We start from the raw sequence: 17,021 nt of genomic DNA on the forward strand, positions 1-17,021 counted from the left end.
TGGAAATGTGAGCTAAACCAGATCTGATCTGGATACTCAAACAGGAGATTGATGGGGAAAGTGTGGGTTATGAGGCTAGAAAAAGTACAGGTGAATTAATGGCACACAGAAAGACTACTTTGCTGTTTCCAAGTAAATGCATGCTGATGTCAGTTTTGCTTGCTTTTTTCAAAATATAGGGGATGAATTTGCCCCAGATTCTTGTCTGACTGTGTTACAGCATGTCTGGAGGGGGTAGGGGGAGTGCACGTCTTTTTCATGCATTCGAGCAATACTTGAGATTTCCTGTTTTTCAGAGTGTCCATATGCATTTTGTGGTCTTATAGAAGTAATTTAGATAATATTAATTAATTGTTTCTAATACTATTGTGCTGGAAGGGGCCTTTAGAGGCCCATTCCAGCTCTATTTTCATATTGCCAAAGAAGCAGGCAGCTCCAGCAGTGAAGGTCCCTGCTGCAGGGTGTTTTACTCCTGTGTGAGAGAGTGGCCTTGGTGGCCTGGGGCGCTCTGCCTTCCAAGAGGGGCAGTCAGATCTCTCCATCTTTATCTCATTAGCTCTTCTCAGAAAAAGCAGCAGAAATCTAATGTAATCACTTTGGTGTTCAGAGGCCCTGGCTCAGCAAGGACACTCTGGCTCAGTAAGGGGAAATGCTGCTTCATGACTCACTTCCACTTCTCTTGACTGAGTCACTGTCCATCCCTGCTGCTAGAACTACCTGAAAGAGTCTGACTGCATTCCTGGGCACTTGGAGTCTACCTAACTTCAGTGAACTGAAGGGAGCTCACTCAAAGACATGGGAGCTTGTTGTCCCCTCCAAAACACCATGAACTATAGAGATTTAGCAAGTGTGTTTGAAAGCCTGGCTTAAAAATGTACAGATTTCCTTTGGCTGGAAGGTCATCACTGAAAATGGACTGAAATACACCCATGAGGACTTCAAAGGAGTTCACATCTGAGCTAGACCTGAATTTCTCTTTCAGAGCTTGGGCAAGTTTCCAGAGCAGAAACAGACTTGGATGTGGATTTTAAATATGATCAGCCTTGCAAGTCAAGCACCAAGTTCAAGTGCACAGTGAAGGAAGCAGCTTGACTGAGTGCCCAGCCACATTTATGTGCCGTTGGGCTCCTGTGTCTGAACAGGAGGGGAATAACCACCAGGAGCACCTCCACACTGCCTCTATGGGAGATCCTCAGCTGCTTTTTCCTGGGTTTCCTTCTGGCTCTTTGAGCTCTTTTCTTCATCAGCTGGTTCTGCTTCCAGAAATGCTGCCAGCTCCCCACATATTTGTCTTTCCTGTCGGGTTTCCCAGTGCCTGTGCTGACTGCATCCCACAGGTCTCCCTGGTCCAGCTGCAAGTCCAGAAGATGATGAGGTCTTAGGTGTGAGCCTGCTCAGCCTCTCCTCACATGATCCATCCACACATGGGAAGAGACCAAGGTATTTTAAAAGCAAAACCAGTTAATTACAAAATAATTTCCTGAAACAAACATTTGTGTGCATTTAAAGGATTTTTTTGTCTTTCTTCACTCAAAGGTTTTTTTGTTCTTCATCAATATTGAAGTCATCCTGTTTTAAGAAATTTAGATGAAAACTAACTTAACACATGATACCCCAGCATTCTTATAAAAATGCTCACTTGTTTAAAGATCTTTACAAAATGGGAATAAATAAACCAGCATCAGCATTGAGACTTAAATAAAGCTCGATGCATCATTTATTTCTCAGTGAAGTTAGGCTACCCAGCTCCTCAAATACATAAGTTTTCATTCTTTTTCTTGTGATTTGGTTGCCTAAGGCACTAATTACATAGCAAGGTAATATAGCATAACAGTCCTTCACACAGACCTTGTCTTTAGTTTCAGTGTTTCCAAAGGAGATCTCTCAACCTGCCTGGAGCAACCTTCCAGAAGGCAAGGTCATTATTCAGAGACCTGCTTTACATAGACATCTTTTCTGCTCCCAAGTAAAAGATTCCTGGTCATGAAACTTGTTGACCCTCTCCAGATACTTTCATTTATCAACCCAACTGTTAGTCCAGAACAGCTTTGGGGTTTTTTACTTTGCTAAGATGTAGTGATCAGTCAAATGACCCAAGGAGGGTCAGAACACCTGCAGAGCTGCTGGCTGCCTTCCCAGCCCTGAGCTGCTGCTGGTTGTGTCCAGCTCCTGCACAGACCCAGTGGCAGCAGCTGGGAGCTTGGGCTGAGACCTTCCTTGCCCCAGTGAATTGATACATCCCTGTAGCCCTGGTTCCATGCCTCAAGTGTTTTGGGTGTTTTGGTTTTCTGAAATTCTTTTCCCAGGGAATTTTCTGTAAACAGGAGAAATGTTTTTGTAACTGTACCTATGTTATTCGTTCCTTTTCCTAGGAGGGACTTCTTGATGCCCCTCTGCTCTGACCAATGTGATTGAAGAGGTTTGCCTTTGTTTCACCAATCAAATTGGTCTGTGTAAAGTAGTATAAAAGGGAGACACATCCCAAAAACAAAGGAGTCATTTTCAGCCTACTGACTCTCATAGTCTTTGTTGTTGTGGTGTAAAACAGTGTCACATCCCTTGCAACAAACACAGACCAGAATATTACTGTAAGCAGGTCTTACTGTATTATATAAGGCAATGAGGAAATTAGCAGGACACAAAGCAAAACCTGGCTCCATTAAATCTGATTAGTAGTTTTTGCTAGTGAATGCTGGCAGCACAGAGGTTTTGTGTTGTTTCACAGAGGTTGGCTGATAGTAAGTGACTGAGGCTGAACAAGGAGTGCTTGTTTTACATGTGCTGTGCCCAAAACAATCTTTACGTTCATGTGTGAATTTAAATGATCCCCAAGTCTGTGCAGAAGTGAGTCCCTGAAAATTAATTTTCAAAGGCTGGAAATGTATTCCCCAAGTCCCTGGTCTTCTGGCCTTGCTCATTATAGGATGCATTCTTCCCTGTGATTAAGGTGGTTATGAGCTATGTATTGCCAGCTAAACACAAATAAATGAGACTGATTAATGAGTTACCAGCCCTCAGTAATTCCTGATGATTGACATGGTCTTGGTGTGGTTTGGGTTGCTCCAGTGCAGCTGCTTGAAGCTGTCTGTACCCTCCTTGTAGCTCTCTTTTCCCTCTAGGAGGGAGAAGAGACCATTCCTGAAGCCTGAACCTGGCTTCTGAATTTCTGCAGTCTTTCAAGTTTGCTTTTATTTGTTACATTTGACAGGTCTCATGAAGTGATTTATTAGTGGTGTATTGAATATTGCTGGATACATGGGCTTCTTTGTTCTTAGTTCTACAGCCACATTTTAGCTAGACCTCTTTTCCATCATTTAACTCATATTAAAATACAATGTATGTTTTGGAACAGAAAATTAAATTCTATAACTCAATCTGAAAACTAATACCTACCAGAAGCTAAATTTAAGTCTGTGAGCAGCCCAGGGGTTTGCTCTTTGGGCAGGCAAGTTTTCAGCCATAAAAAGATGGATCAGATGCATCTCTGGATAAGATGCAGAGAGGTTGCATCATTGCAAGACTCTGGCTGGCAAAACATGCCATAAGAGCAGAACACTGTTGCTTAGCGACTCATGAAGGATGATTAACCCTTTCCCAGAACTCCCAATATTCCTATGGAAGCCCTCTTGAGCCATCATTCTGGACAATAATTGAATATGAAGAAACTATTCTAATATCTTTAGCTATTAGATGTATTGAGGTATTAATCATTAATGTTTAATGAAGGACTGTCTTAATCTTACCATTAGTTACTGGAGGAGATCACTAAATCAAAAGCCATTTGTCCTTGGTATGATGTGTAATTATTGCAAAGGAAGGCTCATATAATTACAGTAAAGTTGGAGTAAGAAGTGATTAAAACTATTTTGGGACTGATGGTGGTCACTGCTGCTATTTCCTCATATGAACTCAGGCACTTCTAAAATTTCAGCTGAATTTAAAGACTGAGCTCATGGATGGACATTACTCTTGCATGAGGTACCTTGAAGCAGAGTTCAGTACCAGCAGCAGTTAGGGAAATACCTCTCATCCCTTTCCAGTGCAACAGAGACATAAAGGCCATGTCAATCTGAAACCAGTAATTTTAATAAAAAATATAATTAATCTTTGATGTTGATGGGCTGGAAAAATGCAGTTCTCTTGTTTGAATGGTGCCTGAAATTCAGCATGAGCTGATAAGCAGAAATGTGTGGGTGGAGTGGGCGGGTTGGGTTTTACCTGGTGCTGCCTTTTGCAGATACTACAGAGCAGAAATTTTTCCACACAGTGTCACTAATGTGTTACAGCATTTGGGTTGATATTTTTCAAAATGTAATCACTTTGAATGGTGTTCACCTTATGCAGGTTGAGCTCTCTTAATGTGAAGTGTGGAGTTGCTTTAGCTGTGGGCAGCCAGAGCAAGATGAGCAATCCTCCCCTCTCTGAAACAGCCCCTTGGGTGGGCTGGGCTGCCCGGGTTTGCCCTTTAAAGACCATTGACTGCAGCCCACAGAGAGTGCTGGGTGAGAATCCCCCTGCCCTCAGGCTGGAGGGGTGTCCTGAGGAGTGTTGTCTTCAGAAGGATGGCCTCCCAGTGTTCAGCGTACTGCTGAACAGCAGTGGTAGAGCAGCATGGTGTTCCATTGCAGCAGTGGAAAAATCCCCCCATGGGAACAGAAGTTCATAGATAGAGGATTTTAAATTGCAATGGTCACTCTCTGTGATTTTAGTTGGTAATAACGGCAAGAATTCCCCTGGAGCAAGAAACACTCTTGGTTTCACCTCTCCCCCTCGAGGAGCTCCAGTAGCAGCAATAATTTTCTGTAACTATTGACCCTCAGTTCTGGTAACTTGAGAGAAGGTGGGGGCTGAGAGCAGCTACCATGTACCTGGGCCTGTGTGCACTCCCAGCACCTGTGTGACTCTGCTTCATCAACAGGGAAACCCACCTGAGCTAGAAACATTTTGTACCTGGTAATGTTGAGATTGTGTTCTCTTTTGTTTGCAGATGGGTAACTCTGTGACCTTAGCAGAGACTTATAAGGCATTAGAATCAATCCAGGTGACAAGTTGGCACGAAGATAACCTTTGCTGTGGCAAATCCAAATGAAGGTCTTGTGTTTCTTAATTTGTCCTTATTCTGTGTGCTGCTATCAGGCAGATGCAGAGGCTGCTGGTGATCTTGTTTCCCAAATGCATTATCCTGATGCATTTCAGACTTTCAGCTCCAGAGAGCAGCCCGTGTGACAAACAAGCTGACTGTGTGCCCTGTGGGGTTTTGCACTGCTGCTTTTTGAGTGAGTCCATGCCACTGAGAGATCTCCAGGGAGATTAATGCTGTGACAGAGGAACAAAACAATGCAGATATTTCTGAATTGTTTGGCAGAATATTCACTGTTTTTTGAATGCACTTTCTTAACTTGCCAACAGCAAAAAGAAACTTGTGTGATTGATATCTGAGCTGTTTTCTTTTGCTGTTGTCAATAAGAAGATGGAGCTTCCAAACTGGGATGTTTCGGCGTTTGGCTGGAATGGATGGATTTGCCTTGTGTGAAATACGATTCCTGTTGGCGCCTGTCAGAGGCTGCAGCCATTTGTCTTGTGCTGAGCTGGCTGGCTTGTCACGCCGTGGGGACAGCATGTGTTATTACCCTGCTCTGTCCCTCCGTTGGCAGGCTCTGATCATGCCAGCTGTGGTGGTTTGGTCCTGAGTAAGAGATCCTGCAGTGGGGCTTGCAGCTGTTCCTGAGCAGAGACCAGCCTGGGAAACCTTGACACCAGTGCCTGTGTACAGAGCAGTCCGGCGGTCAGCTGTGTGCTCCAGGGGAGGAACCAGCACAGCAGTGCTCTCCTGGTGCTGGGGAGGGACAGGGCTGAAGCAGCAGAGCCCTGAGCTCTCTGCTGAGCCCTGGGAGAGGCAATACTGCTGTCTCAGCTCCTGTCTCCAGGCCTGCTCCTGGCACTGTTCCGGGCTGATGGGCACAGCAAGTGCTCACACCATGGGCTCTGCCCGGGCTGCACCCCGAAGGTCTCTGTGCTCTCATCTCTGCTTCTGGGGGTGCACAGAGCTGAGACACTGGGATTTCATCATATGCTTCTGGGAGGAACAAACTGAGGCTGGGATTTGTGTGGGCAGTAGGGCTACAGCAGAGCAATATGTGTGGATGAATCTGATTGCCATTGGGGAAATTCTTGGCATTTCTTGTACCTGTTCTGATTCAGGTTTGGTGCGGTTTGGGGGGCACTGTGTGGTTTTGTCTCTGTAGGAGAGCCCGGTCTATGGAAAGGCTGTGATGTACTTTGACAGTGAAATGTCAGTGCACATGGAGTGGCTGGGGCTGTGTGGGGTTCAGGGTGAGGGTGGTGCTGGGGCTGAGATATTTCTGTGGGCTCAGGCACCCTGACTTGGCTCTGGGTCCCCCACAGTGTGTGAGCACACAGGGCACCTGGGGCTTAGGCTGCAGTGAAGCCATGGCTGTTTGTAAAGCTCTGTCCTGTCCCCTCCCTCCCTCCCTTCTGTGCTGCACCAGGAAAGGAGTAATGTGGCAGAGAGAAAGCCCAAACACCCTGGGAGTGAGTGAGGAGGACAGTCACACCTGAGCACGGGCTGGGGCCTGCCCCTGCCTCTGCACCCTGGTGGAGTGAGCCCAGGTCAGCCCTGCTCCAGCATCCCCAGGGCTGTGCTTGTTCCAGGATGGATTTGCTGTCAGCAAATACACATGTACCTGCCCACAGGGATCCAGTGCTCCATTTCCCATAAATTCTTTAGTTTAGGGTGAAAATCTGGATGTGTGGTTATTCATTAGTTCCAGGGGTGCTTCAGCCATGTGAACTGTAAATAAGAAAATGGCATGTGAAACTAGAATGGGGAAATAAAAGGCAACTAATCTAGAAATTATTGATTTTCTTTTTCCAGTTGTTCATGGTTAATATTTAGCCACCCCTAGCTGTGCTTGAACACGCCTGTGAACACAAAATGTGAGACAGGCAATAAGAAGTGGCTGATTTCATTTTAACATCCTTTAATTAGTGCAGAAAATAGCCTGTCACCCATATCTGAGGTGGAAGGGCTGCACACTGAAGCGTTCCCCATGATGAAATAATGTGTGATTCCAGGTGAGGATCTTTCAGCACTGTCAACAGTGAGCCCTAGGGAGTTTGTTCTTTCCAGCTGGATGATAGCAAGTGACAGATTTCTTAATATTTGTTACAGTGTTGATGCCTTTCACTGGCACATCAGAGAAAAAGATTCAGTGCTCTGAATAGCTGAACCTGGCGTTTTTGTTCTCACCACTGGATTTTAGTGGTATAGCTTAAAATGTAAAGCCTGTGATATGAGATTATCAAAAGTTCTTTAGTTAGCCTGTAAACAACTATATTTTAAATTGTATTAAATTCATCGTGCTTCAGAGCTGGAGCCCACTCTAGTGCCACAATGCTATACAACACAGAAATTTCTGCAGGTAACTTCTGTTCAAAGCCACAGACAGTTGATTTCAGTCACAATACAAGGGGCTATTATGTCACATTTCTCTTCTCTTGTGGTTTATTTTGAGCAGATTTCTATCCTATGAGTTGTTTGCCTTCATACCCCCCTCAAAACCTGCTGAAAATTTTATGCCTTTTTGTTGAGGTAAAAGGGCCTCTCAGTCTTGAAGGCTTAAGGTTCAAGCTGTGATGGTCAGGGAAAGCTGTCTGTTCTGCAGGGAGACAGTCTGGGAACAGGGAGGTTGAGGGGGCTGATGGAGTCCCTGCAGTGAGGCTCTGCAGCCAGCCTAGGACACACAGCCAGCAGAAGGGGAACCACAGCCTGGAGCCCCATCAGAGCCTCCCTCTGGATCCATCACTGTGGCTGGAAAACTTCATCAGCTGCTTGATTTTCAGTGACTGACAACACATTGTCATAGTTGGTGTTACAAAGGGGAACCTGCTTTGTCTCTCAGCTCTTCCTCTTGCAGGCTGCCCATTGTTAGTGGAGACAGAGCAAAAGGAGCAGTAGCAGCTTCCAGTGAGAGGGAGATAACTGGGGAAGGAGGGCTGGGGTGAGACAAGCCCTACCCTCAGGGACACCATGTACAGGCAGAAGGGCTCTGATCACCTCCTCCCAGCCCCTTGGCTGGGCTGTGGGTGAGTGTTGGTGCACAACAACTCTGATTTGCCTTCAAGTATTAGAGAGCAACTGCTGATTGTCTTAGCAAGTGTTTCTAGGTTTTCTAGCCCAATAAACTTGGATGGTATCACACTGCAATGGCTGAAGAAAGTGTTTTGCAACCTTTACTGGAACTGAAAGTTGGGAAATTTTTTGTGGCTACTGAAGCCAGCTCCATTAAAATGGCTTCCCTCTCTGTCTCCAAGAAGTTCCTGGTAACAGAGATAATAGTTGGATGTTTTGATTCTGTCTAAAACTAATTTCCATTGTATCAAGAGGGAAAAGGTGCTACAGAATCAGATAGTTTCAAGAAATCACATATGTAAGCAATGCTATATTGTGAGAAGGTGGCTCTATTTCAGATAAAATGTATAATTGTTATTGAGAAACATCAGAAGACACCCATGAAATATGTGACTGAATGTGTATTTGATAGTAGACAAAAATGATCATCAAATCCCAAAGTGTCCCAGTTACAAACATTCAATTACACACATTAATTTCTTCTGGTCTAGATCACCCAATTCTGTCTGGTAAACATCACTTTTATTTTGGGAGTGCTTTTTCCCCCTGACCCATGTGAAAAATTGGATCTTCCTGGCCCATTTGCAGCAGCCTGTAACAGGCAAGCATGTGTCTCCAGATGTCACACAGGGCTTGATGCCCTGAGATCCTGGGCACAGGTCATACCTTGGAGCACTGACAGTATCTAGTAATGAGGCAGTGTCATGTCAGATACAACTGGATGAGTTATTTGTAGCAAACAACTGATTTAATTTCTTTCCCTTGGTGCCTGAATGATCTGCTGTGAGGTTTTGACTGCCAGAGATCTGCGTGTGTGAAATGACAATGACTGTTTTATGCAAATGGTTCCATGCTCTGGGTTGCCTATCAACTATTCAGAGACATTATTTCTCATTATTTGCTGTTTCGGCTGAATGACAGTCCTTGCAAGTCACGGGGCACTGAGGCTGAGCCCTGAATGAACAACTTCCAAACTCACATGGAGCCTCCAGGATGATCTTCCAGAAGCACCATACGCATGCTCTGAGCACAAACACTCATGGAAAGGAATTTGCTGTGCTCTCCTCGTGTTCTTTGCTGTGTTTATTGCCAGCAATTAGGAGCACAGCCTGGTGTGTGGCATAACCCCGTGCCTCTCTGCAGGGAACTTTGTGAGCAGGTTTTGGCAGCATTTTCTTGGTTACAAACACGTTAGCCCAGTGCAGGGAGGCAGGGTGAGCTGGCAGTGGGCAGGGGATGATCTGGGTGGGTTTGGCCACAGGACTCAGCACTGTCCCTGCTCCTCCTTGCACAGTCCAGGCTTCTTCTCTGCCTGGGAAGCAGGAGACGTTTGCTGTGTTCCTTATGCAGTTTTTCAGCAAGAGGTTGTACATGAGAGAGCTACATCACTTGTGACAGTTGTAGCTCTAAATAGGGAATGATTAATATTTCATGGTTATTTTTCTGTAAGACATGATTCTTGGGAGAATGCATCAGACCGACTTGCTGGAGAGAATGAGCCTGCCTTGCTCAGCTTCAAATGAAAATGTAGTCAGGCACTGCATGCTAATATTCCTGCTTTAGATGAAAGCTCTCTGTCTGCCTGACTAATGCTCGACTGCCAGTACGTCAGTGCAAAAGTGTGCACTGCAGTTTTGGAAACTTCTCTTTTCCTCATCAGTCTGGCAAGTTTTCTGGCACTCTGCCTTTACCTTCTGCACCTTCAGTCTAGGTTTTAAATAGTACAAGAGGTCATGAATGTCAGCCGACTGCATCAACTGCAAAAACTTTGATTCTGATCTTTCCTTTTTTATTTATTTTTTCCTTTCTTGAGTCATAAGCAAACCACTTCAAAATATTTCAGGGTTGCACCAGACAATAGCAAACAATTGGTCAAGGAAACATTCTTGTCTCTGTGATATGAATTTCTGTGAAAGTGGTTGTTCAAAATGCCTCTAGATAACAAATATTGGCAAATATCTTACAGAACTTTTGTTCATATAACATTAATAGAATGGCCACAGAGTTACTGTTATTCAGCAGCGAGGCTACCAAGGCTTTGACTGCCCTGGACTGCTCCAAGAATCCAAGAAAGTCTACAGGAAGACTATGGAAAGCTTGGTAACAAAAATGCAGTGGAACAGTGGAAGCTGGTGGGGTTTTTTTGTTTGTTTGTTTTTTTGGTTTTTTTTTGTTTGTTTGTTTGTTTGTTTTTTTGTGCTCTTCCAGTTGTTCTGTAGGAGGACTTATACTCTACTGTGGTAGGATGCTGTTAAATACTGCAAACCAGGATGAAAGAAACAAAAGAAACATAGGAACAGATTCCTACTTATATATAAAGATTTTTTTTAACCTGAACTCAGACCAGAAGAAAAATTCTGTATGTTCCCCCAGGCTGGCATAATGAGATTTAATCCTTTCACAAACAGCTGTACTGGAATAGAAACTATTCATAGCAGATTCTGCGGGTCCCACCCAGGGTTTCATTGGGTTAGAAACAGTAGAGAATGCTCAGAAATGTGATGAAAGAGAGGCAAGATTAAAGAAAAAGTCATATGTTAGAATGTGTCAGCATTGAAGTGGTCTGTGAAAGGTTAATTGAACCATCCTCCACTTCTGTCCCCTGCAAGTGCTACACCTGCCCTAAATTACCGTCATGTCTGCCTTCTCTGTCTGCGCAAAAGGGTGGATATACTTGCTGCCACCAAGCAAAACAAGCACTCCTAGTTCTTTCTAAGATGCTATTTTGCAGCTGGAGTTGTTTCTATATCACAGCTGTTCCAGATAATTTTAAAGTATCTTGGTAGCCTCTAAGTGAAGCAGAAAGAAATGTATAGGAATGGCAACTACTTTGCAAGACCTCTATACACACAAGGCAATTGAAATTAAGTTTTGGAGAGGAATGATTCGTAGCACCTGAAGTACATAGAGAACTCATTAAGGCACAGGGTCATCTCAGAACGTTTGTCTGTGCTGTGTAAGGATTTAGGGATGTAGAAAACTACATAGCCTGAATTGCTTTGCTTTGCATTGTTTTTCTGCCTAAAAAACCTGATCAAACCATCTCTTTGGGGTGTGTATAATTTTCTGCACGTGTGGTTATATACTGTGGTATTTGGTGATCCATCTTTTTTAAGCTAATGCAGCTTATACGTCAGGCAAGACTTGCTCAGCATTATTAAATTTTGTGTTGCTTTATGAATTTAAGACTTTCAGCACAATGCAAAATATGAATTCAACAGCTACTCTGTAGGTCAGAGTAGTCTTAAGCTAATAGGCAATATAGGCATGGGAAGATGCCACATTTATCAGTGGATTGTAGGCAGCTTTGTAGGTGTTGCTTTCGATGATCAACAGAGCAATCAAATTTGCGGGTTTGTTTTACAGTCTGTCTGCCTGAAAATTTTTTGCTTGCTTGCTTTTTTTTTTTTTTTTGGATCTTTTCTCCTGAAGTGTCATTGTTTTGTAAAAGGACTGGTTGGACTTGGTTATAATAATTACAAAAAGAGGTTGGGTTTGATTTGGTTTGGTCTGATGCCACTGGCACAGAGAAGCCTCTGCAGTGGTGTTTGGTTTCCAAGTTAATGCTGTCTGGGTGTTGCTGTCGATAGATGGTCTCTGAGCCCTGGCTGTCTGTGCAGCTGTGAGAAGTAACAACATAAACCTAGTATTAAGGTTTTTGTCAATACTAATTTAAAATCATGGTTGAGGGCTCTCATTCAGTAAACACTGACTGCTGCTCAAAGCACTTAGATATGTTTTTAATTTTGTGCATATTGCAAATATATTTGGTCTTATTACAACTGAAGCATATATTTGGAATCCTATGGGTTTACTGCTTTTTAAAAGCAAATAAATGGCTGGAATTCATATGTGCTTGGTGAGTAAAAATCAGGAAACATAACTGAAGTTTTTATATGGATTTGCTTTTGGGAGCAGGTTCTGTATTTCTGCTTCCCTGCAGGTTAGTTGTGCTGGGATTTACTCTGTTATGCTTCTCCCTTCAACTAATTTTTCCTCAGATTTCCTCTTACATTATAAGCCTCATTTCATACATTTAATATCACTGTTCATCAGCCTAATTACCCTTTGGTCCCACCTCCTTGGCACAGACCCTCAAAGAGACACTCAGTATTCCTGCCTCAGCTCTGCACCATCTGGTCTTTCCCGTTCAGAGCCTGTGCCCGTGGTTTCCAGAGGAGCTCTGGTCTCTGTGCTCTGCTGGCTCAGGTACTGCAGCTGCAGCCCTGGCAGCTGCCTGCTTCCTTCACTTACCAACTTCTGCTGTCTCCTCACGCTACAGTTCTTCCTTCCCATTTCTTCCTGTTCCCTACAAAATACCTCCATTCTTCAAAAAATAGAATAAAATGGGATTGATGTCCTTCCCAGGGGCTCAGGGGGCTCTGCTCCTGCACAGGATCAAGTCTGTACCTGCCAGGTACTACCAGGTCCTTGCAGAAGAGAGGATGAGGAGTGAGAAATGACATCAGGGTGAGAAACAGCCAGCAGGGGTGTCACTGCAGCCGTGGTCAGAGAGGCACAGTGTGACACCACGGGGACACACACCTGCCACAACAGGCACTGCTACACCAGGGGAAACCCAGGAGAATCCACCTCAACAGATTGGTCATGGCTCCCTGATCAAAAGCAAGCATCAGCTTGGGTTTGTTTTTGTTTGTGTGCTTTGTATATAATAGCATCATGAAATTGTTGTGTTCAATTGAGAACCTCATCAATATTACATCTGCAACAGATGGTGAAAACCTCCTGGTATGGACAAGTAATCCATTTAGTTCTTCAGACAAGATCTCCAGCACCAGGCAGAGCATCTGGCCTTTTGGTCCATCTTTGAGGTACATTGGTGGAAACCCACAGCCCCTCAGAGCTCCCTGTGACCCCATGTCCACACAGGAGCACCTGTTTGGGATGATGCTGACAGCAATTCATTGAGGGCTTTCTGACCTGATTTTAAACAGCTGCAATGAATCACTTTTGCCTTGAATTTCAGACCATTTATTTTTGGAGAGCAGAACACTTCTGTGAGATGCAGCATCATGCTGAATGCAGTAGGAACAGATGACAGGATACCTGGCATTTTTTTGGAAAATAGCCACTGAGTCCTTGGGGACACAGGTTGCATCTGTGAGCAGCTCCTGGGCTGTGCTTTTTGAGTTTTGTAGCCCTGCTGCTGGTCGGGTGGACCTGAGGTGATGCTTTGCAGCACAGTGGCAACAGCAGAACTGCTTCAAAATAAAGGCATCAGCTGCAAGTTTGGTGAAAAAGGTACCCTCCCAAGCAGGAATCTCAGGACTGGGAAGGGCTTTCAGCCAGTCTCAGGCACTTATCAGTAAGGTATGTAAGACAGAAAGTATTTTCCTTAGGGGAAAATCACAGCATTTACACCTGATTATATGGATTTTACTTGCCAGTCAAGGCTCTTATAGCTGAGAGAGATGTGAGACTGCTATCTAAAACAGTTTGGACATCCAAACAAACATTCTTCCCAGCTTGCAGAAATGTTAGTAGTTGTCCTGTAGGTTTGAGTCTGTTTGGAGAAACAATGTCACCCTTTGTATTTTGATTTTTGCCATAGAAGGGAGCCTGCCTATCAGTTTTTTCCTGCCCCAAGAGATCTTTCCGTGGCTGAGTGATAAGAAAAAGCAAATTACAGACGTTAACAGAGCTCTTAATATTTGCGGTGGATGGATGCCATGCTGTGCCATATACCCAGCCATACCCACCCTGAGGCTCCCACCCCATCCCATGTTGGATGGACAATGGTGGCTTTCCATGTACACCTGCTCACTATGGAATTGTGCAGCTCACAGATAACACTGATTTCTCTGTGTCCTGCTGTCCAGAATCTGCCTCCTGCACCATCTGTTTGATGGCATTAAACCCTCCCCACCCAGGGGTGGGGGTCAGTAGGTCAGTGGGCTGTGCTGGTTCTGGGCTCACTTCTGAGTACAGCCCACAGCAGTGGGGGGTAAATGATTAACCTGCATCTGTTCTGCTTTTTGCACTGAGACTCTGGATGTGCCTTCATTCCACAGCCACTGAACTAGGGAAGCTGCCACTGAAGCCAGCCAGCTCTCCCTGGGTCTATATCCTGAAATTCAAAGTCAGCACAGCTGAACCCTAAAATAACAAGATTTCTGCTTTGATGCTGATATGCAAATGCTAATAGCCATAACCACATGGGAGGACATGAATTTGTGCTCTCTTTTTGATGCAATCTCTCATAATTATGTTGACTAAACTTTTAATTTAGTACATATTTTTTAAACAGGGCATGGCATGAAGTGGTTTTGCCTTGTCCACACAAGCTAACAAATAAAATTGTTTGCACTTTTCTTTTAGAAGGAGGAAATTCTATTACACTGTCTCTGTGCTGTGCCTAGCACTGAGTCTCTTTTGTCTATTTTTGTCACATTCTTGACCAAAAACTCGATTTGATTTTGACCCAATTCTGTATAAATTACTGTAGCAACAGGGTTGGAAATCATGCATGTATGTACTGAGCAAAGGACAAACCTATGGCCACAGAAAGGGCTGTAATGAAACCAGTGAAAGGAATGACCCTGACAAGGACAATGCACAAGAAAATTGTGATAATGTTTTATGGCACGGAGCAGAGCATGGCTTTTTGCCCTCCTGGCTTTAGCACAGAAATTCTCACATGCTCCATTGCTAAAGCACCCGTTGCCCTAATGGTTTGGGGATGGAAGAACCTTTGCCCACGTGCAGTAATGCCAGCATGCTTTGGGAACAGTTGGGAACTCAATAAAAAAGAGGAAGCACAGGAGTGTTAATTTGGAGTGGCAGTTTTTCTCCTCTGAACTCCATCCTGTGCTGTCAAACAAGGCAGCAGATAACAAAATGAATACTTTTCTGCCAGAGACACGGAGATCCAAAATCACTGAGCTTCTTCATGTTTATGACTGATTAATGTAAAAATTAATGAGGCTTTAATGTAAGTAAGGAATAGAAATGACTTAGCCCCAAGATCATGTAGTTTCTGCAGAGCAGAATTGCTGAATGATTTAGCAGAGGACTAAATAATGGACCTAATCTTATGCAAAACTGTGAAAGCACTTCTCTCTGTTTATTTAACATGAAAACTCACATAAATGTGTGTACAGACCACTGTTGTGCAATTTTTTTTTCTCTCCCATGCAAAACTTTTGTGTTCTCTCATGAGAAAACGTCACTGAAGGGCAATCCTGGCTGACCCAGATACCCCAAGGTGGCCCATGCCCCAGGCTGGACACTTACACCAGCTGAGGATCTGGACATGAGCAGGTGGTATGCAGTGGGAAGGCACAGGCAAACCGGTTTTGCTGGCTGCTGCTGCTCAATGTTGCCACAGCTGCTCTGAGGAGTTTCAGTTATGTAATCTCCAGTGATCTGGGGTGAACCTGTGCAGATTCTCCAACTGCCAAGACACGGTTTCTTTGTCTCCTTTCCCCATGAGCCAGCAGTGGGGAGAGGCACAGCTCCTCAAACAAACTCCACCTGGCTACAAGCAGACTATTTGGAGAGTTGGCTGGGGCTGGAGTAAAGGCTGCCTCTTCCACATGTGAATGATGCTGAAAGTTGCTGGGTCGTGCAGCATCCTGTGGATGACGAGTTGTTGGAGCAGGCTGGGAGCAGCAACCCCTGCCTGAGCACAGCCAGCCCTGCAGCTGAGACCCTCGAGGTGTCAAGGCAAATGGGAGCCTGCCCCATGCTAATTAAAACTCTTTTGTCAACTTCTCCTTGGCAAAGTGCAAAGAAATCCTCTTTTCATGCCCAACGGCAAGAATAAATCCTATTTTGGGTTTCAGAAGCAGCCGCATGACTTAAATGAGCCCTTCAGTTTCATTCATGTTTGCTGTCTATTAATCTGTTCTCCTCAACCTCAGCAGGGTATGACTCAGGGCTTCACATTGTCTTCCTCCCTGAACTATCTGTGTTTTGACTTTAAATTCTGCTGTCTGACGCAAAGCAGTGCTGAAATCATGACAGTTTGATCCAGCCAGCTCCCAGGAGACTCTTGATCTTTACTGGCTGGTAAATGTAGCACTCAGAACAGCTATGCAGAGCAGATATCGATATTTTTACACCAAATGTTGGTAAGCAGATGTCACAGGCTTGTGAAAAGCCTTGAAACTCCTCAGGAGAAAATATGTGAGTATGTGTGTGGGAGGCCTGGAGATAAAAATAATTTGGTGGTTCTATGAGAAGGCATATATTCCTTAATCCGTTGGTGTTCTGCTATTCCTGTGCAGGGCACTCAAAGTGGAGGCTGCTATACTGGAACAAGTATAGCAGTAAACTCTTTCCCTCTTGATTCATCTGCTTCTTTTGCAGCTCCTTCCAGCCCAGGTTTCTCTGGCCCTGGCTGAGCTGATAGATCCCATTCCCTGCCCTGAGCAGGGAGTCTCTCTTGTGGAGTGGAGCCTGATTATCCCAAACTTCAGGCATCCCATAGTAAGTGTAGGTCACTGGGCAGGTAGCAGCAGTGAGGCAGCAGGGCTGGGCTCCTCCAGCAGTCACTAGAGAAAACGAGAGACACTGGAGGGGTGACAAAGCCCCAGGGGAGGACTCTGAGCAGGCGGGGCACAGCTGAGCCTCAGGTGAGCCCGGCCCTGGTGCAGAGCACGGGCTGCCAAGCTCCAGTGGGTGTGGAGTGATGATTCCACGGCCGAGCACTGGGACACACCCCCGTGCTGCAGGAGGGGCACCCAAGCCTTGCCCAAGGCTCCTCTTTTGAGTTGTTGGGGTTTGTTTTAATGAGCAGGCGGCCTGAAATCCTGAGCTTGTAAATGTTGGATAAAAGTCCAGATTTGGATTTTTTGTTTTTCCTTAGCTTTTCCTGTTCTTGAAATATTCCCTCAGGAGGGTGTGT

At 44.8% G+C, this 17,021-nt stretch overlaps 1 protein-coding gene across 4 annotated transcripts in view; it reads left to right on the plus strand.

The window, feature by feature from the left end:
* Positions 1 to 17,021, plus strand: part of SCG2 (secretogranin II) — a 35,697-nt gene that overhangs the window by 9,276 nt on the left and 9,400 nt on the right. Inside the window, exon 1 of one of the 4 annotated variants that reach the window (XM_083868871.1) lies at positions 1,434 to 1,440. The exons of 2 other annotated variants lie outside the window; for them this stretch is intronic. The gene's annotated coding sequence lies outside the window, so the exon portion shown is untranslated. Of the gene's footprint in view, positions 1 to 1,433; positions 1,441 to 4,858; positions 4,954 to 17,021 lie in introns of those variants that run through there. One more of the 4 variants, XM_083868869.1, reaches the window with a different exon arrangement.

Source organism: Zosterops lateralis (assembly GCF_965231275.1).
Source record: "Zosterops lateralis genome assembly, chromosome: 10".
Classification (NCBI taxonomy): Eukaryota; Metazoa; Chordata; class Aves; order Passeriformes; family Zosteropidae; genus Zosterops; species Zosterops lateralis.